The sequence below is a fragment of the Bombyx mori genome, chromosome 11 (assembly GCF_030269925.1).
Source record: "Bombyx mori chromosome 11, ASM3026992v2".
NCBI lineage: Eukaryota > Metazoa > Arthropoda > Insecta > Lepidoptera > Bombycidae > Bombyx > Bombyx mori.
In genome coordinates, this window is record NC_085117.1 from 14,862,807 (window position 1) to 14,867,740 (window position 4,934).

Sequence of the window (4,934 nt, forward strand, 5' to 3'; positions counted from 1 at the left end):
AATAATAATAATGCATAGGATTAAATGAGTTCACGGTTCCCCTGGTGTTAAGACGTTACCAAAGTTTGTAGAAGTCGGTTGAAAGCTGGGTGGCATGAGTGGCATTCAACTTGAGAGTGAAGTCAAGACTTACTGAAACAGTATAACGGTATATTCTATCCATCAAACTGAAACGAAATAATACTTTATAGTAGGTTCCTGTTTAGGCAGGATTTATATATGTGGGAATAATTAGGTGTAACCATTGGCCGCACTGACCTGACAGATGACAGATGGTGCATGAAGTATAAGGCAGACTTAATAAGACGAAATCCCACTGAGTTTCTCGCCGGATCTTCTCAGTGGGTCGCGTTTCCGATTCGGCGGTAGATTCTGCGAAGCACGGCTCTTGCTAGGGTTCGTGTTAGCAACGTCGTCAGGATTGAGCCCAGTGAGCCCACCTACTAGTTAAGGTTACGCTGAAATAGTCTCTCAAGGTTATCAGCTTAGGTAAGAAATAAAACACGAAATAATAAGAAAAAACGTAAAATTTTGTGAGCTGACGATTAAATAACATTTAACAAATTCGCTTATTTCATTGTACACCGCGATCCCAAATATAATTTAATTTGCAGTCTTTGGTAAATTATCTATGTACGTAACCCTAGCTTGGTTAAGACCCGCAGCGCTGACGGCGAAGCACGTGCACTGCCCATAATGAGACTACGGCGTCTCCCGATCAATGTTTGGTAAGTTTGTTGTTTCATTCTGTTGTTTAGTGTGTTTTATTTATATACTCGCTGACGAACAAGCCGCGTAAAACCGCAACTCTGATAAGCTACGCGTATGAAAAACATGTTTTGCTCCGCATAAAATTCATTTAATTTATAGGTATAACATAACAGTAGCGATTATTTTTTAGAGCAGCGATGTTTTAAAAACGCTGATTGCGTATTGTTTTCATAGCGCATCCTTAATGATGGTAGAAGCTCGTGTCGAATATTTCTGTTACTTAATAATAATAGAGCTTAATAATAATAATAATAGATAAAGGAAACCAATAGATACAGTGACATCTTTATTGTAAAAAATAGACAACGCGTTGCTACCAACAGCGTCCCCATAGATGTGGTAGGACTCCAATAAGAATTCGGTAGATATAACACGGACGATGTGTAATAAATATTTATTATTATAATGAGAAGAAAACAAGTTCGATATCATATTTGGATGTTTATTATCAAGATGAGATAATTTTAAAATTAATAGGAACAGTTGTTCAATCTCTTAATAGATAATAAATGAATAAATTAATAGTTGTTTACAAAAATGGAAGAATACATGAATTTATTATCATATTTTTGTATACGATTGAAAAATAATTTATAACCTATAAAAAAAATTCGCAGTCGGTAGGATTCGAACCTACGCTCCCAGAGGGAATCTGATTTCTAGTCAGACGCCTTAACCGCTCGGCCACGACTGCTTGTTTGAAATTGTTGAAATTTAACATGTTATTTGCAAAATAAGATTGCCTTCTATGCTTTGTTAGTATCTATTCGGTTTTAATGTTGAATAGCGCGTTATGTATATTACAGCTTGACCTACATCTATCTATATAACGGAATCATTTAAATTAATTATTAAAAAACTTCTATACGTTCTGTAAACTTGAAAATTAAATATTTAAATTCTAATACTTTGGTTTAATATCCAGCATACCAGACCAGCATACCAGATCAGCATACCAGACCAGCATACCAGATCAGCATACCAGACCAGCCTTAAATCGCGTCTTTTTTTTTAAACGATATAAATATTTTATTGGAAGTGGAATACCTTTAGAGGAAGAGGTAAATTTAATAAGAAATGGATGGATTGCTGGAAAAACGATATTTGTAAGAGTTGAGTTAACGAAGAAATAATATAATATGATAGAGGAGTATGGAAGGAGAAAACATGTTGCGCCAACCCCAGGTGACTGGGAGAAGGGCAGGAGAATGATGATGTTGAAAAATATTTTTTTTTTTTTGTTTACTGTCTTTAATTATGAGTCTACTATTATATATGTGAAATACACGTACATTAGGGTATTCGTTTGCTGTTTGCTTAAATCTAGGTGGGCTGTGTACTACTAGATAACTGTTGTTGCCCACGTACTGACCATATAGTGTTGATGACTCATCAAAAGTTTGTCAACAGATTCCGTTATTCATAATGGGTTTTTTTATGTCTTTATGTGGGCAGACGAGCTTACTGTTCGCTTGGCGTTCAGTGATTACTGGAATCCATAGGGATCAGAATGCATGCCGCACCTAGAGATTTGAGGTCGTAGTCTCAATTTTATTATCAAAGTCGAGGCATGACTGATTTGCGGCAGAAATAGGCAGAGCTATGTATGTGTGTAGTACTAATTACGCGTTTGCTTATATTTGGCAATTGAATTTAATTTCTTTATACGGTGGTATTTTAAGATTGTGAAGGTTGTTTGTTATTTCTTTGGTTTGATTAGGTTATGAGCGAAATCATTCGATACGAGTACACAACTACGATATAACTGTGAACAAGCTCACATTCCATCTGATATTGAGCGGTTGTTATCTGCGTGTATTGTTATTTGTTGAAACTGTTTTGTTTCTTTCATTTGAATAAATCACTTCTGCTAAAGGAAGACGGGAAAGCGTTTTCATAACAAAAAAATAAGTGTAATCGAATTTTAGTCTATTAATTGTCACTGATATTGTTTACTTCGGTCACGAGTTACGTAGTTTGGACACTTGTTCGGAACGATCATTCGGCGATGTTTTTCATTACGAGACTTGTTTTTCACCGAGCGCGTCCGTATTTATATACCTACGCGAATACTTGGCTGTACAGTCGCGTAGTAAAATTGAGTAAGTGGAGCGCGAAATCCCCGATCGCTCAAGTGCGGTTTTACGACTACGAGTCGCACATGCGCAGCTGTAACTTTCATGATACACACACGACAGTCTATGAAACGTATTGCGTATTGATGTGACTTTTATTGAACGAATCGCAGTATGTTACGGTGACAACGTGACAGTTCATGTGTTCAGACTCACGTCATTAACATCAACCGTAATATTCAGAAATAATACGTGAAGCAAAAACTTTGTACCCCTGTTTATGAAAATTGCGCGGACGGAGGAGTATAAAATTTTCCACACTTATAGAAGGAGTGCATAATGCTAATATTTTTTTTAAATAATGCATCGAAAATACTTTAAATCAATTAAGAAAACATTACACACACTACCATGTATTTGACACAAGACATATATAAGAATATACTCTTTGTTTACTGTCAATTGGGAAATTTTTGTTATTGTTTAAAGTCTGTGGTCAAATTGAAAATAGATTAATATTGTTTGTCTTTAATATTATCGATCTATAGTGCAGTTTTGGCGAATACTGTGATTATATTATCAAATTATAATAGTGTTTGACAATAGAACCATAATAATGTTTAAACTTATAATTTCATTTAATTATAGTCGAATTTCGACTACTGCGGGCCACTAGTATTCAGAAATCAGTGTCAGAAATGATTTTCGTTTCGGTCGTTAAATTGGCTAAATGAGACTAATAAAGTTTTTTCAATGTTTACACGTTTTCAAGGTACGAAAAAGTACAGGTTTCTGTCTGTTCTATTGCAAAGCAGTCATAGGTTCCGCTTCGTTAAACACCTTAGTGGCGATTGGAATCGAAACTAAACGACGGCATAGCTCTTTACATTGCATCCTAATATAATGCAAATAATCGTTTTAACGACCCACAGATCACGAAAAATAATAATAACTAGTGGTTCCGCAGTAGTCGAAATTCGACTATAATTAATTGGAATTGTAAGTTTGTACACTATTATGATTGTATTTTATACTCACATATATTTATAATCACAAATTTCGGCAAGGCTACACTATAAAAAAATATTAATAAAGACAAGCAATAGGTAATCAATTCTCAATCTGACCACAGACGTCAAGAACAAAAGTTTGACAATAAATAGTATGCATGCGTGTGTGCCTCAAATACATGGTATGTAGTGTATGTAATGTTTTCTTTATTGATTTAATGTATCTTTAATGCATTATTTAAAAAAAAAAATTAGCAGAGAGAATATAGAGAAGAAGTGCACACACTTCTTCTCTATATTCTCTCTAAATGTAGAAAATTTCGTAAAAAGGGATACAAAGTTTTTGCTTCACGTATTAATATATAGATATTACAGTTCAATTTAATGTTATCCTATTTTAAACGGAATAATAATTGCATTAATAGTAAAGCGGTATGATGCATCATCTGGCCCTCTAAGTGTTTCGGGTCCCCCTCACATGTCGGTCTGGGGACCGGCGAGGGGGGTCTAAGAAGACGACGTGCAAGCTGCTCTGCACGCATTTTACGCAAGAGCATCCGGGTGATGGAAGGCCGGCTATCCTCGACCCACGCTGGTTCTGGCCCAGCGGGGTATTCCGTAGGGTAACCCACTCTAACCGGCGCGGCGCCATCTAGGCGGGCTTCGGACAGTCTGCCGACCGAAAGGGCTGGTGGTCGTGGCGCCGACGACCGCCAGTTCGGCGTCCCGAGGGGGAGGGTGATGGGAGAGATGTGCTCCGCACTAAACGCTTCACTTTCCCCCCTTTGCCTTGTCATGAGTTCTGTCTCATGCGAGGTTTGGACGTTGGTTGTTGAGCGACAGGAGGTTTTAGTCAGTTCGACTCTGACATACCCCGCCCAGTATCCCCAGAGAAGGGCGGAAGTCCGGCGATTTCCTCCTGACCAAAAAAAAAAAAAAAATGATGCATCATAGCTTGTAGAACGGCCCGACTGCTTAGATCAAAAGCAATCTATATCGCAGTGTTCGTTTAGGTCAATTAAATTTGTTTAAATAATATTTAATACTTTTCAGGACACAATTTCACAGTTGTTTGTAC

The 4,934-nt window shown here is 36.9% G+C and overlaps 1 non-coding gene across 1 annotated transcript; it reads right to left on the reverse strand.

Moving 5' to 3' along the window:
- Nucleotides 1–1,383: 1,383 nt before the first annotated feature.
- Nucleotides 1,384–1,465, reverse strand: TRNAS-AGA (transfer RNA serine (anticodon AGA)). Its single transcript has one exon. It is a non-coding gene; the product is annotated as a tRNA-Ser (tRNA).
- Nucleotides 1,466–4,934: the final 3,469 nt, after the last annotated feature.